The sequence below is a fragment of the Nicotiana tomentosiformis genome, chromosome 4 (genome assembly GCF_000390325.3).
Source record: "Nicotiana tomentosiformis chromosome 4, ASM39032v3, whole genome shotgun sequence".
NCBI classification, from domain to species: domain Eukaryota; kingdom Viridiplantae; phylum Streptophyta; class Magnoliopsida; order Solanales; family Solanaceae; genus Nicotiana; species Nicotiana tomentosiformis.
The window spans coordinates 97379424-97401034 of NC_090815.1; the positions used below are offsets into that span (position 1 = coordinate 97379424).

Sequence of the window (21611 nt, forward strand, 5' to 3'; positions counted from 1 at the left end):
ACTTGACCACACACGCAAGTCATTATACATATCACAAAGATGCTCGGGACCTTAAGTCGCTAAACGAGATGCTAATTCACCAAACAACAAGTCGGGCCGTTACACTCTATTATGGCTATCTTTCATATTCCCTTGATTCATCATCTTTTAAACTGTAAAAATGTCTAGAGAATATGTATTTTATCGCGCTCTAAATTCTATTAGCGACTCTTACATGATATTTTAAGAAAATTTTACCAAACATTAACCAAACCGTACCGACACCGAAGAGAAATCGAGATGATCGGGACGGTTTCAAAAAGTCTTATTTTTGTTATACAAAATAGAGTAATCGAAAAATTGCTACGATATAAATTTAATAAAATAACCGGCTGAATCGAACTATTAAATTTATCTTGCTTGCTTGGGTTTTTAATAACGTTTTAACTTTTGTATTTTATTGTATAAAGTGAATATAAATATAATACTTAGGTGAATTTTTTTTTAAAATTAAATTTATTAAGGCAGTGTACACACGCAAAATACATAGCTTGTTAAAACACCAACGTATGCAAAGTAGCAGTAAAAAACTTTTAAAAAAATTTAATAATAACAAATTGCAACTTTTGAATCTTATTATGATGAGTTGGATCTTAAATACTGATTCCCTTTTGGTTAGCTTTCAAAATGCAATCGATTGATTGTCCTGGGGTTATCATAATATATTCTCGTGTCAATGGCTTTGTGTAGCTTCCATCTATTCCAAATACTGTTAGATTGTGATTTGCAATTTTAACGAACATAAGTTCATTCATTACAGCACTTATAAATCTCAGTAGATAAGTCTTCCCAAACTCCACCTCTAGCTTGAAAGTTCCTACACAACCATTAAAAACAAAAAGTTAAAGGAAATCAAGAAAATAAAGTGGCCTAAAACGGGAGATATATATATATATATATATATATATATATATATATATATATATATATTAGGCTTGATATTATTAGCTTATTTTTAAGTGTTTATTGGCTTTTAAGTATTTTTCTAGTTTTTATGATGTTTAGCACTGATAAAAAGTGTTTAAAAGTACTTACTTTTAGGCATGAAAAGTACAAAAATAAAAATTGGGTATTACTAACTTATGGTTTTTGGTTTTTAGCTTATAAGCTACTTTTTAAAAGTCAATCCTCTTACATATTATTGTTGTAGATTAATTTAACATGATAGTGTGAAAATTTATTTTTACTATCAGCATAGAACTCTAGTTGATATAGTGAAGGGTTATATCTTAAAAGTTACTTTCAAGTTTCAACTACCTAATAGAATGGAAAAGTTTGAGTTTAATACAAAGATTTCTATTGCCAAATCTGTTATCTAATTTTTGTGGGTAACTAATAACTATGATGCAAGAGGATTGAGAATATAAGTCAATGTCATTTACTCTGCTGATGTATATAGCCAAGGATTTATTTACCATTCTTTGAGCAAGGATAAAGATCACCTGGCTGACCATTGATAGTGAAAGCATCAGAGGTTCAAATAGATAATTTAATTTCCCAATGTTTTTTTTTTCAGTGGGGTAGAATAATGGATACTGTATGTGGAGGTCAGGGGTCGAAAAAGTTATGTGTAATATGTTTTCGAATCCTTTGACGTTGCCGGTTAATTCTCGACGGCAAAATCAAATTAATAGAAGATGTTGATGAACAAGTATCTCCTAATAAATTCAGTCTAACACTTTTAGTAATTTGTTTTATTGTATACATAATTTGTTGCTTAAATAGTTTTGATTTGCCAGTCAAGTAATTATTGGTAAGTTTATGATGGAAGTAATTTCAGGAATCACAAGGATTCGAAGACTGTAATGGAAAAACAAGAAAAATAAGCTTCCTGAGTAATATATTAAACCAAACTAAGGATGCATTTTCATTAATTCGATATCCGGAAGAAAGAATACATAACAGTCAATATAGCAAAGCAAAAAGTAACCATTGTAACCCACTACATCTCATACACAAATGAAACTAACTCAAACTATCTCCTAATTTCTTGCATCTGTGTACAATCAATTTTTGTATTGTTGACAAAAATTACAAAAAGATACATTACCTTCTATTTGGATTTGTTTTTAACAGTTTTTTTGTATGTATCTTTCTCTTATATATTATATGTATATGTCTAATTATCATATATGTTTGTTTCCTTTTGTTGGTATTCTCTATATGTTTGGAAAAGTTTTTAGACTTACAGCAACTTTTTAATGTAAATGTTTGAACTAATTCTATATTTTTTTATGTTAGACCGCGCGAAACTCGGATAAGTTCTCTAGATACATATATAAAGAAACTTTCCGGGAAAAATCAGCATGGTGGCATATCTGGGGGAGGAGGCAACATCCGTTCTTCTGGGTACTCGCCATCTTCCACCAGAAACGCAGTCTTCATACCCCATGTTATATGACGTTCAATATGGCAATGCATAAACCAAACTCCTAAAAATTACAAACAACATTATATTTATAATAAAATAAAGTGATAATTAATCACATAATAATAATTAAGCTATGAAAATAAATGTTTATGAAGAAATTAAAACTTACCAGGATTGTCTGCTTTGAATCTAATTGCAGTCCAACCATTTTTAGGAACAGCAATTGTGTTTACTCGAGGAGGATCAACAAGATTATAATTCAAAGGATCCTTTTTTTCGTCGAAATTTCCAAATCCCCATCCGACAACATAGTAATTGTATCCATGTAGATGCATTGGATGGTCTAAGGAACCGACCAAATTAGTATCCTGTAGAACCATTTCAACTGTAGTATTATACTTCAATACTTTCACTTCTGTCCCTAAATCCGATATTTCAAGTTCCAAAGGCATGTAATCAGCAGTGTAATTGAATTTAAATGGCGGAAAACTAGGAAATTTTGTCCCAAAAACACCGTTAATGTGATAATAATAGGCCTCTAATATATCGTACGTTGGCTTGACAAAACTTATGTTGTTCATACTAGCCGCAAATCGTGTCCCGTTAGGCCCTTGGCATGTAGAGTTTGTACCATTTGCAGGACAGGGGAATGCATTAATTGAAATAGTGGAAATCATTCTCTCTTTTATTTCGAGGGGGACAAAAATCGGATGTTTTTTGGAAGCTAAACTTCTTAGGCTACCACTGAAATTCACGGCAGCAGTGGTGTTATAGTAAGAGGGAAGATATGGAAATAAAGGAGGTGATGAAGTTTTGTGATCTTTCCCTTTATACTTCAAAATTGCTGTAGTAGTTGTGTTATCAAAGGTAGTCCCATTGGAATATGCTCTAGCAGCTAAATAGTAATATTGATCACCCTTTTGGTTAGTTTTCAAAATGCAATCGATTGATTGTCCTGGGGTTATCATAATATATTCTCGTGTCAATGGCTTTGTGTAGCTTCCATCTATTCCAAATACTGTTAGATTGTGATTTGCAATTTTAACGAACATAAGTTCATTCATTACAGCACTTATAAATCTCAGTAGATAAGTCTTCCCAAACTCCACCTCTAGCTTGAAAGTTCCTACACAACCATTAAAAACAATCAAGAAAATAAAGTGGCCTAAAACGGGAGATATATATATATATACACTGAAAGTGCAATTAATTACATCGTTATTGAATATATTATTATTTTATTTTTCATGTTATTATATATATATATATATATATATATATATATACACACACACACTATGCTTGATATTATTGGTTTATTTTAAGTGCTTTTCTAGTTTTTTTTGTGTTTAACAATGATAAAAAGTGTTTAAAAGCACTTACTTTTAGGCATGAAAAGTACAAAAATAAAAATTAGGTATTACTAACTTATGACTTTTGGCTTTTAGCTTATAAGTTACTTTTTAAAAGTCAACCCTCTTACGTATTATTGTTGGGTTAACTTAACATGATAGTTGTGAAATTTTATTTTTACTATTAGTGCATAGAAAAGGTTACTTTCAAGTTTCAACTACCTAATAGAATGGAAAAGTTTGAGTTTAATACAAAGATTTCTATTGCCAAATCTGTTATCTAATTTTTGTGGGTAACTAATGCCTATGATGCAAGAGGATTGAGAATATAAGTCAATGTCATTTACTCTGCTGATATATATAGCCAAGGATTTACTTACCATTCTTTGAGCAAGGGTAAAGATCACCTGGCTGACCACTGATAGTGAAAGCATCAGAATTTCTAGACTGACCTCCTGATGCTACAAATTCATCCACGAGTTTCTTAATATCTTCCTTCCACCACTCACCTTTAAGCCAAACAAAATTGGAATAAGTAGTAAGTTAGAGTTGGTGACAAATCTAAATAAAACCCACATGCATACAAAATTTGAAGACAATCACTAATTATTAGTCTAAAAATTGTAGATAGAAACGAAACAATAATCTAGAGTTCGTAAGTTCAGAATGAACGTAAATCTTAAAATGTAAGCTATATATATATATGTGTGTGTGTGTATTTCAAGCCTAACGCAATGAATGAACAAAACTCGATTTAGTTTTGCCTTTGCTTGTACAATCAAATCTATCTATAGCAGTCTTTTGTTATGATATTTTTTGGTTGTTATAGTGAAGTGTTGTTAAGAAGACATATATTACTCTATAACATTACATAAAAATCGGTTCCGAGAAAAATTTGGCTTTTGTAATGAATGATTGTCAGTGGCGAAGCCACATGGTCACAAGGGTGGTCAAATGACCACCATTCGACGGAAAATTGCACTGTGTATATAGGTAAAATATTATGTTTTAATTAAAGGTATATAACACATATTGAATACCCTTTGTGGGGAAAAAAATTTCGCTTATTTCAAATTTGAATACCCTTGAAAAAATTCCTAGTTTCGCCACTAATGATTGTTATATGGGAATGTTATTATAGAAAGATCTGGTTGTACCTATAATGATGGGTATTTCGCGATGAGGCTTCGAGAAAGGATAAGTAGTCCCTTGTTTGGGATAGACAACAAGTGCACCATGAACTGTTGAACGTTGCCATCCACTGTGTGCATGCCACCATAGTGTCCCTTCCTCATCAGATAATATGATTTTTTACTTGAATCTACCACCTGCTTGTATTGGACATTGGGTTATATATTCAGGACCATCTGACCATGGATATCGTGGTTGTTTGACTCCATGCCTACAAATTTTTTATACGTCGTCAGTATATAAAAGTTAAAATCAACGGAAATAAGTTATTTGGCAAACTTCTATTGATCATCGTTGGCAATATATTATATTTTATGTAAAATATAATACGGGTCGAGTCGCTGATACCACTATAGTGACGTGCGAAGCTTATTTATAAGGGGGAAAAAAGAGATAACACCTATACCAGTGAATAGTGACGTTGTATTTCCCTTTGTTGTAAACATCAACTATAATAGTTTCCCCTTTGTGAGCATAGATAGTTGGCCCCGGAAATTGTCCATTGACAGTAAGAATTTTCTTTGATTCACAGAGCCTATTAATAGAAACTTCTCTAACCTGTGGCCACGCAACGTTATTTAGCCAAATCTATATATGATCAGATATTCAGAAGATGAAAAGAAATGCAGATTAGACTGATGGCCTTAACCGAAAAACATTAAAAGTTAAACTCACAATGAAACGATAATGGCGACCATAAGCAACAGAAAGGAAGAAAGTGGCAAGAAGTATGAATGACAAAGTAGATTTTTTCATAACTAATTTTCCAGCCATAAGTTTTTAGACAAGTTTTCTCCTTTTCTTTCTTCCAGTTTTCTCTACCTTGTTGTATTTATAATGGAAAAATATATAGTGAAGCCTCAAGAGTTTTTAGAGTAGCCAACTTAAAGGATTGAAGCTACGTAGTAAAACTAGCAGCAACAAAATGTTAAACTTTTAACTTAAATGGATATATGATTGTGAAAATTTTAGGGTGTGTTTGGTACTAATAAAAATATTTTTCGAAAATATTTTTCAATTTTTTCATGTTTGGTTGGCTTAAATATTTTAGAAAATATTTTTCTCATGAACTCATTTTCCTCCAATTGGTGTAAAATATTTTCCTTATCAAGAGAAGGAAAAATATTTTCCAAAACTCTTTTTCAACATTCCATACCATATTCCTCATCCCCACCCCCACACCTACCCACCCCCACCTCCACACCTACCCACCCCCATCCCAACCCCCAACCCCTCACCACTGCCCCACCCTAAATAAAAATATTATTAATAGTACATTCTTTCCATATTGTTATAGATAGCTTTTTTTGTCTTTTCAACAAATGAGTATTTTCTTTTCGTGATATAAGAAAGCAGTTTTTTTTATTTTAACAAAAAAAATACTTTTTTTTTATGATGTAGAAAAAATATTTTTTTCATTTCAAGAAAATGATGTTGAAAAGGGATTTTTTTTTATTTCAACAAAGTGAGTATTTTCTTTTCATGATGTAGAAAATGTATTTTTTTTTATTTCAATAAAATGGGTACTTTATTTTGATATTGTAGAAAGAGTACTTTCTTTTTCAACCAAAAAAGAGTATTTTCTTTTTAGTTATGGAGCACAAATTTCAATATTATTTTTGCATAAAAAATAAAGCAGCACATTAGTTCCTTTGGGTTTGTGTGAAATTTAGAAGAATTATTAAAGTCTCGAAGAAAATATAGTCCTGAAAATGTTGGGTATTTGGAGGGGGGGAGAGCACAGAAACATGGGGACTTGGAGTAAGGGAAGTAGCATAAAAAAATATTTTCGGAAAAACTTTTTCACTCACCAACCAAACAAGAAAAAATAAATGATAAAATCACTCATTTTCCATAAAAATATTTTTTAGGAAAACATCTTTAAACCATACGCAAGAAATTAACCCTTTAGAGAGTGGCTTTTCAATTAATAATGCTCCAAAATGTTCCCAAAAGTTGGCCAATAATAGAACGAACCTCGTCACGTTTCGTAGAATGGATAATCAACATTAACGTAACTAACTGATAGTGTGTATTTTTTTTACGCAATCGAGTTAAATGATATGTGAAAAACAAATTAAATATATAACTGTCTATAGCTAGTAACCCTAGTTTTGTAACCTAGAAAACAATGATATATGTAAAAAAAAAATTACCCTCTTCATTTTAGATAGTTTTTTGATTAACACATTATATGTTATTATTTAATTGCTTTTTTCTTTTTTCTTTTGTTTCCTCCTGGATTGGACTAGTTGAATGCCAATTCTATTCGGTAATTGTCCTCTGTTTGTTACCTTCATTTTATAATACCGAGTAGATTCAAATTTTTTTTAATCGATATTGATACCTCAAAAGATAATCATTGGATCAGCACACAAATCTTGATAAGATTATGCGAAGTTTACTGGTGGAAATGACATTAGCTAGCCACTTTTAAGCATGTTATTTAAAATATATTTACAGTTTACAATGTATTTAAAGATTAGCCAATTTCACACAAATTTCAGGACACAATGTCCTAGAGTTTAAAGCTCAAAATTCAAACTTCAGGATATCGTGTCCTAAAGTTCGAAAATTTTGTCCTGAAGTACGAATTTTATGTCCTGAATTTTAAATTAGTAGTTCAAAAATTTAGGACATCGTGTCCTAAAGTTTAAAAATTATGTTCTGAAATTCAAATCTTATATCCTGAATTTTAAATTAGTGGTTCACTTAGTCCTGAATTTCAAATTAGATAAAAAATTCAGGACACTAAGTCCTGAATTTCCGGACACTAATAGCGTGTTTGGCCAAGCTTCTCCTAGTTCAAAAGTACTTTTTTCAAATTTGAAGTATATGGTCAAGCTTTTAGGAGGAAAAAAAAGTGCTTTTGAGGAGAAGCAAGAAGCAGTTTTGAAGAAGCAGAAAAAAGTAGTTTCTTCCCGGAAGCACTTTTTTTAGAAGCACTTTTGAGAAAAATACACTTAGAAACACTTTTTAAAAGCTGGCCAAACACTAATTGATGCTTAGAAGTACTTTTTAAATTAATTAGCCAAACACAAACTGTTTTTCACCAAAAGTACTTTTGAAAAAAAAACACTTCTCAAAATAAACTGTTTTTTTCAGCTAGGCCGAATGGGCTATAAGTCCTGAATTTTCAAATTCAGGATACTTAGTCCTGAAATTTGGATGAATTAGTTAATCTTTAAATACATTATAAATTGTGAATATATTTTAAATAGCGGACTTAAAAGTGACTATCTCAATTTACTACACGATATAAAAAGAATTTTGGGAACCACAATGTGGTGCTTAAGGAAAATAACAAGTCTTGCCGAGGCACTAAAATTCCTTAAGTGGAAATTATGAAAATCCATAAATGCGAATATGCGAGTGTTTTTGACGTAAATTTTCTCCTACTGAATTTAGACTTTTCTTTATCTCCCATTTAGGAATATTATATGCGTAATAAACTAATCTTTGTTTGAATTTTTTCGAAACTTCTCTTAGAATTGCCAACTCAGTATGAATTTCTTCTTTATCTCTGAGAATTGGATTTAAGACTTCAAAACTCAGGTAACTAAAAAAGGGAGGAAAAAAAGAGAAGAAAAAGTAGCTAGGCGGATTTATCAAGACAAAATAAGTCATAGACGGAATTAATGCTATTACAAATTACATGGTTTGAAAATGTCACTTTAACTGCTAGTTAACATTGGCACAATTAGCATGCATTTGATCACATCATAGTAAAACTAGCTAATATATACATGCGAAATTAGTACTGATTAAATCTGCTTCGGAGCTCAATTCGCTGTTTATGAGGGAAAATGAAAATTAATAACAGAGAATAAATTTTGGATGTCAAAAGAATAATACGTAGTAAACAAGGAAAAGTCTCACCTAGTTTATGAAAACCTGGAAAGCTTGCCGTGAATGGATATTTGACAAATGACTCCAAGTTTATGATCAGGTCACATAAGCCATATATTAACAACTTTGTAAAACAGAGGCAAATAAATTAATGTTTTTGTGAATTAGTATACAAAACAAGGGAGTTGTCTTTTATGAAAAGAAAGGTTTTCTCTGAAGTAGTAAGGGTTGATATACCAAGATTAACTGCAGGTGTAATTTCAAAAATGATTTTGTTTTTTTCAACTAGTAAAAGATTATGCCAGAGGCAAAAAGAATTTATTGGTTCATTGATGTAATTTAAGTTACGGTCAAACTATCACAATTTTCAACACTGATATAATGTGAAACTAAAGTATGAACTTAACTTATAGTGATCTATATACCCCGCGCGCATAGCGGGCACGGGCTGCCTTTTTTTTTTTATAGTGATTTATATTTAACTTTTTATTAATTTATTGATTCAGAATAAAGGAACTTTAATTCGAGCCAAATACTAGAAGGTATAGGGCGATACATTTTTAAGCAGATATAAGGTTCTTGGGATCAACTCTCAACCCATACTTATTAACCTTAGTGATGGATGAATTGGACATCCAAGGGAGATGTCATAGTGCATGCTATTTGCAGATAACATAGTATTGATTGACGAGACGTAAGGCAATGTTAATAATAGGCTGGAGGTTTGAAGACAGACCCTAGAGTCTAAAAGTTTCCAGTTGAGCAGGACTAAAATAGAATACTTAGAGTGCAAGCTCAGTGACGTCATGTACGAGGCTGACATAGAAGTCACGTTTGATACACAAGTCATCCCCAAGAGAGGAAATTTCAAGTATCTTGGGTCTATAATTCAAGGCAATGGGAGATTAATAAAGACGCCACACATCGTCTTGGAATGGGGTGGATGAAATGGAGGGTCGCATCCAGATCTTGTGTGATAAGAATATGCCACCAAGACTTAAAGATAAGTTTTACAGAGTTATGATTCGACCGATATTGTATGGGGCGAAGTATTGGCCAGTCAAGAATGTTCATGTCCAGAAGATGAAAGTAGCGGAAATAAGGATACTGAAATGAATGTGTGGGCATACAACAACAACAACAACCCAGTATAATCCCACTTGTGGGGTCTGGGGAGGGTAGTGTGTACGCAGACCTTACCCCTACCCTGGGGTAGAGAGGCTGTTTCCAATAGACCCTCGACATCCTTCCCTCCAAGAACTCCCCGCCTTGCTCTTGGGGTGACTCGAACTCACAACCTCTTGGTTGGAAATGGAGGGTGCTTACCATCAGAGCAACTCACAACCTCGTGTGTGGGCATACTAGGAGAGATATGATTATGAATGAGGATATTTAGGACAAGGTGGGACCTCTATGGTGGACAAGATGCGGGAAGCAAGGTTGAGGTGGTTCGGACATGTGAAGACTCTAATAAGGTGGTTATTGCAGCGGTTATTTATGCATATAGTGGCGGTTCAAAACCGCCATAATCTACCAAAAATAGCGTTCCCAGCACTGTCGCCACAAGTATATTGCGGCGGTTCTATCGTAATCGCCGTAATTTGTTTAAAAATTGCCGCAATATGCACCTATTGACGTCGCTTTCTAAATCTTTTATTACGGGGGTTGTAACCGCCATTATTGCAATAATGTATCGTTAAAATCCTTTGTTTTTAGTACGGCATTATAACCGCCATTATTGCTTTAATTATATAAAATATTTTTGTAAATATAATATTTTGGCATTTTAAACCTCTATAATTATAATATTGCAGTTTTAACAATTTAATTTTGTAATTCCACATCTAAATCTTTTTTACTGCCTCCTTGTGTAATCAAACATTCATCATTATACTAATTTTAACACAAACAGAGAACTAAATAAACAAAATATATTCATCATATATAAAACACAAGTATCCAAAAATTATATCATCCAGATTGTTACCTTCAAAGAGTTGTTCAACAACAATACCCAGAAAATAAAGTTTATCCTAATAGATTACTAATTGTCATTCGCCCAATTCACATTGTTACTTTCATCAGAGGATCTTCTTGGCCCAATTGGTGATCGAGCTACACTTCCTAAATCGTGTGCCTGCAAAAACAAAATAGTAATTTCAGATTTCAATGCGACGAAGCAAGAATTCACCGACTTATAAAGAATGACTCATCCTCCATGTTCATCATGAAAGAGAATGAGTTCAAAGAATTTACGGCTCAACAGAGTTATGATTTGCTTGTTGAGAACATGTTTCAACAATGAATGATTGAAATACTCAAGAATAATTTAGGCACAAGCAAAAAATTTAATAAAGACTATATAGAAGAAATTTATTAAACTAGGGAGAGAACGTGGTAGGAGTCTTTTTCACAACTCATAAACTCTTTGAATCTCTCTACATCATAGTTATCTCTCTACAATAGAAAATATGTAGTAGCACCCCTTATTTATAATATTACAAACCAAATTTAACTAGACTAACAAAACCTATTCCAATATGAATTTGGTAAATAAAACTTAACTAGACATGAATTAAGTAACCTAGTAAATACCAAATCCTAGACAACTTAGGAATAATAATTAATCTTGATTTAATTTCCAGCAGCCTCCCTTAAACTAAGATCTTCAGACTTGAGCATGCCATGAGTAACATTAAACCTTGTAGAAGTTACATACTTTAGGCTATCTATTAATTTTTTAAAATATGTTGCATCAACAAAGTCACGAGTATCATCTTTAGTTAACTTCAATTTCTCTTCAATATTGCTCATGTATGATTTGTCTTTACTCATGGTAAATCCCTTCAAAATATCATCAATATAATTTTTCTTTACTTTGAAATCATCTACTTCTTCAGTTGCCTTGTGGTTGGACTTGTACACCCATTCAACTCCAATTAAACATTCTACAGGTTGTAGAGTAATGCCAACAATAGACATTTCGTCATGCTCTTTAAAACATGAAATTTCGAACAATGGCATAAAATTTATTCCATCTTCAATATCTATTGTCATGCATTGTTGTGGTTCTGAATCCCAAGCTATTTTTGCCTCAAACTTGGGTGGATCATTAGAAACTTTCTCTTGATGAACTATCTTGCTTCTTTCATTACCCGGTTTATCTTCAATACCATCAAATAATTTTTCTTGTGAAATACCAATATTTTTTTGACTGGCATCCTTTGCAACTAAATTATCCTTTTTATCAATCGCTTGAATTTTTGAAAGATCAATTTGAATATTATTTGACTTTCCTTTGCATTCAATATAATCTCTATCACAACAAAAATTACATGTACCTTCTCTTCTTTTCGCCTCTGCTTTTTAATTTTGGCCTTCTTGATTTATCTCCGCCGGATTTGATGTGTCTTCTTTTTCTTTTGGTTGATCATCCTTTTCTTGCGATGCATCCTTCATTGTCTCATCTTTCTGTTTATTCAATGATCTCTCATATGTCACCAATTCACCTTCTAAATCATCAAGTCTGAGAGTGCTAAGATCTTTGGTAGCCTCATGAGAAACTTTAAACTTAGAGACTGCAATATTTTTTCAATAACTTTAACTTCTTCCAGTACTTCTCCATTGGTCCTTAGATAATTGACTATTTTTTCAATTCTTGTAAAGAATTCTTTGATAGACTTTGTTGGTCTCATACGAGCCAACATAAATTGACTCCTAAACTCTTGCAGTTTCTCCTTCTTTATTTCAACAACTTTTCGATATGACTTCACCAAGATTTTTCAAGCCTCCTTTGATGATCTTGCATGCAAATATTTTTTTAGATACATGCAATTCAACCTTGATAACGAGATAGTAGAGTTTAATCTAAATGTCTTTTCTTCTCCAATTTCGTAGTTATATCACCAATCAACGTTGTACCTTCCGGGGGTTCCTCAAATCCTCATCAATGGTGGACCATAATTCAATAGCCTTAAAAAAAGTCTTCATTTGTTGATACCAAGTTTCGAAATTACTTTTGCCATCAAACACAAAAACGGGACAATTAGGTAATAGAGTATCCATATTTATTTTTGTTGGATCTCACACAGACTCTGACAGAATCTCACACAAGCTCTGATACCAATTTGAAAGATTGAAATACCCCAAGAATAATTTAGGCACAAGCAAAAAATTTAACAAAGACTATATATAAGAAATCTATTAAACTAGGGAGAGAATGTGATAGGAGGCTTTTTCAAAACTCATGTACTCTTGGATCTCTCTACATCATAGTTATCTCTCTACAATAGAAAATATGTAGTAGCACCTATATTTATAATACTACAAACCAAATTTAACTAGATTAACAAAACCTATTTCAATATGAATTTGGTAAATAAAACCTAACTAGACATGAATTAAGTAACCTAGTAAATACTAAATCTTAGACAACTTAGGAATAATAATTAATCTTGATTTAATTTCCAACAAACGAGACGTGCTATTAGTCCACTACGCAGAAGCGACCAGCCAAAACAAATTCCAAAATATACAAAACTAGCACTAGCAATCTTGATAATCAATCTTCTCTTATCATTTTCTCATGATCTTTTATCCATGCATAGGTATCTCTACCACTAAAAAACACAAAATCATCACTAACTACCTCTCCTTAACCAAAAACCACCGAACAAGAGAATGCCTACAAGAGAATCTCTGACTTCACAACCATTCTTAGAGGAGCTTAGACAAAGAGGACACATAGTGTTGTAACAATTTGCTTATTTCGTTTTAATTCACTTGTAACTCTACCATGAGGCAGGGTACATTTTTATTGGTTTCTAAATCACTATGATCATATGTCATACCATTGAAAACCAGATGTTAAAACTTTAAAAAAGAAACATGCTTTCCTTAGACATTCAATTATGACAAACAAGAAGTAGGCTTTAAGCTCCACATGCAATACTAAAAGACAACTTTGCAAAACTTAATAGGGGACAAAAAACAGATAATCCTTTTTGTTTTAGATAATTAATTATCCCTCTAATCAGAATTTCAAGTATTTGTACATGTGGAGGAGCCGGAAATAAGTGAGCAAACTCCTCAGGGATATTCCCTGTGTTCCTTTGAAATAAGCTTGTTAACGCATTTAATTGTGATCTCATATTCGCCAACTCTTGCTCCCAATGTGGAGGTGGAGCGCTAGTGCTATATGAACCCATATAAGAACAACCACATCGCCTTGATGTTTGCTTGAATACTAGAGTTGGAACCACACCCATGCTTAACCCTCGAACACGGTCAGGGTTCTCGGGACCGAAGACTATACCAAGTGCATCATTAGGTAAAATTTGTGCAGGAGTTTCTGGTCTTTAACTTTGGATTTCTTCTATTCTCTCCTACATAAGAGACAAAAAATAATTTCAAAAGAAGAATGATATAACTTGGAGCCTAGACTAAGGATTAATAGATTAATAGCCATATGTTGGAGTGTTGTGTATATACATTAGTTAGTATAGGGGTCAATTTGTACATGTTAGAAGTTAGAGGTATACATTAGTTATTTAGTATTGTATTAACAGATTAGTTGGTAGTTAGTTCTAAATATCTGTACAAAGCTCCTATTTTCTGTTAATGAGAATAAACGACATTTCTTCTCTCAAGGCACTCTTTGATGGCTGAAATCTAACATGGTATCAGAGCGGAGAAGACCGATCCTCCAAGTTCTCGTTCAAATTTATTAGGTAAAGCTGAGTTTTTACACATAGATTTCTATTAGGTCACAATTTCTCCTCCTATTGTTTGTTAGCTTAATTGCTGGCTCGAATTGTGACGGAGAAGATTGATCACACACATCCATTATTTCTTCAACCTTCGAACACACCAGGCTTGGTGTTAATTCTAATTCAACTCACACACTCTGAAAATTATGTGATGTGGAGCAGATCGATGAAGCTAGCTCTAAAGGCTAAACGAAAATTAGGGTTCATCATAGGGGATTGCAAAAAGGAGTCGTTTGAGAATACTCTCCATGAGGAATGGGAGACCTACAATGCAATAGTGCATTCCTGGATCATGAACTCAGTTTCAAAGGATCTCGTCAGTGGAATCATATACGCGTCTGATGCGCATGCTGTATGGGAAGACCTCAAAGAGCGATTTGATAAAGTGAATCGAGTGAGGATTTCCAGATACACAGAGCAATTTCAAGGTTACCACAAGGAACTAACTCTGTTGCTGTTTATTTTACTAAGCTGAAAGAGCTTTGGGCAGAGTATGATGTGTTAGTTACCTTCACAAAGTTGTGGTTGTGCAAGAGCAATGGAACACACTGTTCATCTGCATCAACAACGATTAATGAAGTTCCGAAATGGGCTCAATGACACATATGATCAAGCACGCATGCAGATTCTGATGAAGACTAATAAACCAACTCTTAATCAGGCATATGCACTGATTTCTCAGGATGAAAGTCAACAAGCCATGGGAAATCTATCGCGACAGAAAGCAGGAAGAGGACAAGGCTATTATGGAAGAAAGCAGTTCTTATAGTGTGAGCATTGTAAAATGAAAGGACACACTAAAGAGAATTGCTTCAAAATCATTGGGTATCTAGATGATTTCAAGGTGAATAGAGGATATCAACCAAGAGGAGGACATATGACAGCCAATAATGTAGAAGGGCCACTAGCAACTGGGAACTTGCAAAGCAAGGGTGGTGATTACTTCTTCACTAAAGCTCAATACGAGCACATCCTGAGCCTGCTTAGCAAGGAAGGACCCGGTGATGCCACAGTGCAGACACAAGCTAACATGGTAGGTACAATTTGCTCACTTTCTTCAGGTATGCATACAGATGAGTGGATTGTTGATTCAGGAGCTACATACCATATAGCTTCTACCCTAAACCTCTTAAGTAATATTCAAAATATTGCCAAACATAAAAAGAAGTCAGTAAGGCTGCCTAATGGAACTAGTACTGATATTACTCATATTGGTAATTCACAGTTATCAGCTGACAACATACTGAAAAATATTCTCCATGTACCAGATTTCAAGTTTAACTTTATGTCAGTGTCAAAGTTAACAAGAGACCTATTATGTGTACTATTTTCTTGCCTGAATTATGTGTGTTTCAGGACCTCTACAATGGCAAGGTGAGGGGGTTGGTAAGGAAAGTAAAAGGTTGTACTTGTTGAAGGAAGAGGAGTAAAAAGGTTAGTAGCAGCTGTTAGAAATGAATGTAGAGCAGGAGATTCAAGTTGGATGTGGCACATGAGGCTAGGACAAGCTTCAACACCAGTCTTGCAGCACATTCCATTTCTAAAGAATAAAGTAGATAGTATTTTACATAATAAATATTTTATATGCCTTATGGCAAAGCAATCTAGGCTTGCTTTCCCTGATAGTGAATAGAAGAGCACTAAAGCATTTGAACTAGTACATATAGATGTTTGGGGGCAATATAGAGTGCCAACTCATGATAGGAAACATTACTTTCTTACTGTTGTAGATGACTACTCAAGGGCAACTTGGATATTTCTAATGCAATTGAAGAGTGAGACCATTGTATTCTTGAAACAGTTTATATTGCATGGTTAAGAATCAGTTTGATACCTCTGTTAAGGTGATTAGAACAAACAATGGAACTAAAAACAACCAATGGAACACGATTCTCCAAGATAAGGGAGGGATTCACCAGAGTAACTGTGCCTACACTCCAAAACAAAATGGAGTGTAGAGAGAAAGCACAGACACATATTAGATACTGCAAGGGCATTAAAATTTCAAGCAAATTTACCAAAAATATTTTGGGTTGAGTGTGTGCAAACTGCTCTCTACATCATAAGTAGGTTGTCTTCTAAGGTATTGAGTGGTAGGAATCCATATGAACTGCTACACAAAATAAAACCATCACTTGCTCATTTAAGAGTTTTTAGTTGCTTGTATTATACTACAAATTTATTGATGGAGGACAAATTTGCACCTAGGTCCAAGAAAGCAGTCATGTTAGGATACTCTTTCACACAAAAGGGATATAGGCTACTAGATTTGGAAACTAACTATTTTTTTGTTAGCAGAGATGTCAATTTTAGAGAATCTATTTTTCCTTTCAAAGAATCACAGCTGCAGATCAATCCACACATAGTGATACACAACCAAGAAGATTTTCTATGTCTGCAACAGGTTAACAGACCTGTTCAGAAGCAAACAATCCTGAAGAGCATGATCAAGCAATTGAAATGCATGCCCCAATTTTCTCCTTGGATCAAACAGCTGAGCCTTCAGCTGAGAATCCAGCAGACCAACCTGCAATCGATGAAAGGGAAGAACACACCCCAAAACAACTGGAAGGAGAGCTTGTATCCACAGTACCTGGAAGCTTAGTTGAGGAGTCAACAATTTCTGCTAAAGAAAATCTGATTCTTCCTACCTTGCAAGGAATGCCAACATCTAATGGACCCTCTACTGCAGACATTAGGCAATCCACTAGATCCAAACAATCACTTATATGGATGCAAGATTATGTTACAATGAAGCCGAAATCCTCACAATGTGCATATTCTCTTTCTCACTACTTATCCTATGATAATGTCACTCAGAAGTACAAAGATTACTTGCATGTCTTCTCAGTGATGAAGGAGACACATTCATTCAAAGAAGCAGTAAAATACAAGAGGTGGATAGATGCAATTCAACAAGAAGTGAAGGCTTTGGAGGATAGCAGGACTTGGGAGGTAGTTACCTTACCTGCTGGGAAATCTACAGTTGGTTCCAAGTGGATGTATAAGATCAAGTATAAGTCAAATGGAGAAGTAGAAAGATTCAAGGTAAGGCTTGTAGTAAAGGTATACAATCAACATGAAGGTTTGTATTATCATGAGACATTCTCTCCAGTTTCCAAAATGGGGACTTTGAGGTCTGTCATAGCTATTGTAGCTTTTAGAGATTGGAAACTTCATCAAATGGATGTATTTAATGCATTTCTCCAAAGAGATCTATATAAGAAGTATACATGGACTTGCCAGAGGGGTTTCAAAAGCAGAGGGAGACAAAGGTGTGCAAATTACTAAAGTCCTTATATGGACTTAAGCAAGCTTCATGGCAGTGGAACCTGAAGCTCACAGAAGCACTGCTAAATGCAGGTTTTCATCAAAGTGCTTTTGATTACTCCCCGTTCACTAAGAGATCTGGAAATGACATTGTCATAGTTCTCATATATGTCGATGATCTACTCATTACTGGTAGCAGCAGCACCATGATTGATAAGGCCAAGAAAGTTATGCATCAGCAATTCAAAGTTAAGGATTAGGTGAATTGATATACTTCCTGGGAATAGAAGTTTTGAGATCACAACAGGGCATTCTATTGAATCAAATAAAGTATACTTTGGAGTTGATTTCTGAGTTAGGATTGAGTGGAGGAAAGCCTGCATTTACACCATTGGAGATTAATCAAAAACTAACTTCAGTGGAGTATGATAAAGGAGCTGGGATGCAGGTAGATGATCCTATCGTAGATGTCATGGGGATATCAAAAGCTCATAGGCAAGCTTTTGTATCTAACAGTCACTCGACCAGACATAAGCTATGTTGTGCAGACCCTTGGTCAGTTCATGCAAGCTCCAAAGAAGTCTCACATGGATGCAGCTATTAGGGTGGTAAGGTATTTGAAGGCAGCACCTGGCATGGGAGTTCTGATGCACAAGGAACCCTAAGATACATTGCTGGGATTCTGTGATTCAGACTGGGCAGTATGCCCTATCACTAGAAGATCAGTTAGTGGCTATGTAGTGAAGTTTGAAAACTCATTGATTTCCTGGAAATAAAAAAAATAACATACAGTGTCCAGGAGCAGTGCAGAAGCAGAGTATATGAGTATGGCATCTGCAGTTGCAGAAATTGTGTGGCTCACTAGACTTTTTCATGAATTAGGAATCACATTGCAAAATCCAGTTCCTCTTTATTCTGACAGTAAAGTTGCAATGCAAATTGCAGCAAATCCCATATTTCATGAGAGAACCAAGCATATCGAAATTGATTTTCATTTCATCCAAGAAAAGATCAAGCAAGGACTTTTGGAAACTAAGTATGTGCACACTAAGGACCAACAAGCAGATTTGTTGACCAAAGGACTGAGTTCAGGACAGCATCACTACTTACTTGGCAAGCTTGGAGTATTAAACATTTTACACCCTCTAGCTTGAAGAGGAGTGTTGGAGTGTTGTGTATATACATTAGTTAGTATAGGGGTCAATTTGTACATGTTAGAAGTTAGAGGTATACATTAGTTATTTAGCGTTGTATTAACAGATTAGTTGGTAGTTAGTTATAAATATTTGTACAAAGCTCTTATTTTCTGTTAATGAGAATAAACGAAATTTCTTCTCTCAAGTTACTCTTCGATGGCTGAAATCTAACACCATACAAAGAACCAAAAAGGATAACAAATGTTCTAGTGTGTTTCCCATTCAACCATTTCATATCCTCTGCTAAATTGTTTCCTATTCAACCATTTACTATCCTGCTAAATTGTTTCTATTAATTCAAGGCCAAATCAACTCAAAATATCTACAATGAGATAAGATTTTAATACCATAAATTTACAGTATTTTAGTAGAATACAAAAACATGGATCATGTAGGAGGACACCTAACATTTTTTATGTTTCTTTTTTCAGAAATAAGTTATGGAGCAAATTTGGCTACCGAATAAGTGTGTTACCATATTTTACCAGACCCTCTATATCTCCAATTCATTTACGAATCTACGTGAGATCTATTTTCAAGATTAAGCCACTCTACATGTGACCTGATGTGTGGCTATAATTTCATAGTTTCGTACATTATGTGCCTTGCATTTTACATGATTTAATGATAAATTATATTTTATTTGCACATAATGGAGTCTATTTTATGTGTAGGTGAATTGGAGATGAAAGTAGAGCAAAACGGATACTTAAACGTCAAAGGTGTGCTCGAGAACAGTGAAAAGGAGAAATCTGGAGGGGCCAGGCTGGACCAGGCTTTAGCCTGGCGAGACCAGCCTAAGGCAGGCTGGACCAGGCTTTAGCCTGGCGAGGCTAGCCTAAGGCCAGGCTGGACCAGGCTTTAGCCTAGCGAGGACAGCTAAATTCCAGGCGTTAGGCTGGTGACGCCAGGCCTGAGGCCAGGTCCAATCCGACTTTTGAAGACTTAATTCATTCCGGGTTTGACTAGGACTCGGACCACACGTTTAGGGTTTCTTCTACACATATAAATAGACCTAAAACACCACTTGGAAGGACGTTTTTTGGCAGCTAGAGGCAAGAAGAGCTTGTGGAAACACTCCTTGGAGTTAGAATCATCATTTTTACATATTTTCATCTTTACTCTCTATTTTAATAATGCAAAATATTTGGGATATTGTTATTATGAGTATGAGTAGCTAAATTCCTAATCTAGGGTTTTGATGGAACCTATTGAAGGATGATTTTCTTGTTATGTTAATATAGATTTGCCGTAGTATTTTCTCTATTTGTTCAACTATATTATTCTTGTGGTTGATTGAAGGGCCTTCAATTAGCTGTGCCTATTTAGTATGTATTACTCGGGAGAGAGTGCATATTTAGGTAGTTGTTGAACAACATCACTCCTAAATGTATATGAGGGATCAATACGGAGGTTTAAAGGTGGGTTTAGGGATAACGAAACCTTGGTTCGATCTGAGTGAGTTGTGCTTAATGCTAGCTAGCATAATTCGGGAGAATATATCTAGTAATTATGGTAATTACTCGGGAGAGAGTTACGACAGTTAGAGTGCTCATGATCGGTAGAGAAGACTTAGGCAAACTTGTAGAAAACGTAGCGAAAAAGATTCCGACAATAGAGGAAATCACAACCTTAGGTCATTCCAATTCTTGTTTACAACCCGTTCGTAGTTAGTTGTTAATTATTACATTTTAATTACGTAATATTTAGTTAGTAAAAACCAATTTGTTACTTAAATCCTTCCGAAGATTGATTGTGTGAATTTGTGCGAGTCTAGTAGCTGTATTTGATAGGTTAATTCCTTGTGGGATTCGACTCCGGACTTATTAGCCGGAATATATTTGCAACGACCGTTTAGTCCTTTTTATAAGGCATAGTTGGGCGTGATCAAATTTTGGCGCCGTTGCCGGGGAGTTAACGATATTAATTACATCTAAAAGAAGTGCTAGAATTCTTAGTGTAGTCAATTTTCCCCATTCTAAACCAAATACATTGAAATTTTAACGTTTGTAGTCTTGGGTGTTACAGGTGCATGCCTAAGAATTCCTCAAGAACTGGTGAATTGCTTGAAGCAATATCAGATCCTGAGAAAGTTTTCAAGGCACTAAATTGTGCAAACAAGAGAAGCAAACAATAACAAACTCGAGAGAACAAATCGAACCAAACATGGCTGACGGAATAGAAAATCCAATAAACAACAGAAACAATGAGAATGAACCAAACATTCGGGGTGTGGTGCCTCTTGTACTAGAAACAGCATTATCTGATTGGGCATAACCCACCGCTGACAATCTGGCAACCGTAATTGCAGTCCCTCAGATATAAGCAGAATCATTCCAAATCACAAATAACATGCTACATTTGTTGCAGAACAAGGGACTGTTCTCTGGGTCACACATTGAAGATCCTCAGCAGCACCTGAAGAATTTCATGTCAATATGTTTAACGCAAAGGCAACCCAACGTAAGACCGGATGCAATAAAGCTTTTTTTGTTCCCATTCTCGCTGACAGGAGAAGCTCAGACTTGGCTTAATTTGCTCCCCATAAATTCCATCACTACTTGGGAGGAATTAG

General features: G+C 34.4%; 1 pseudogene; it reads right to left on the reverse strand.

The window, feature by feature from the left end:
* Positions 1-2340: 2340 nt before the first annotated feature.
* Positions 2341-5727, reverse strand: LOC104119419 (laccase-15-like; annotated as a pseudogene).
* Positions 5728-21611: the final 15884 nt, after the last annotated feature.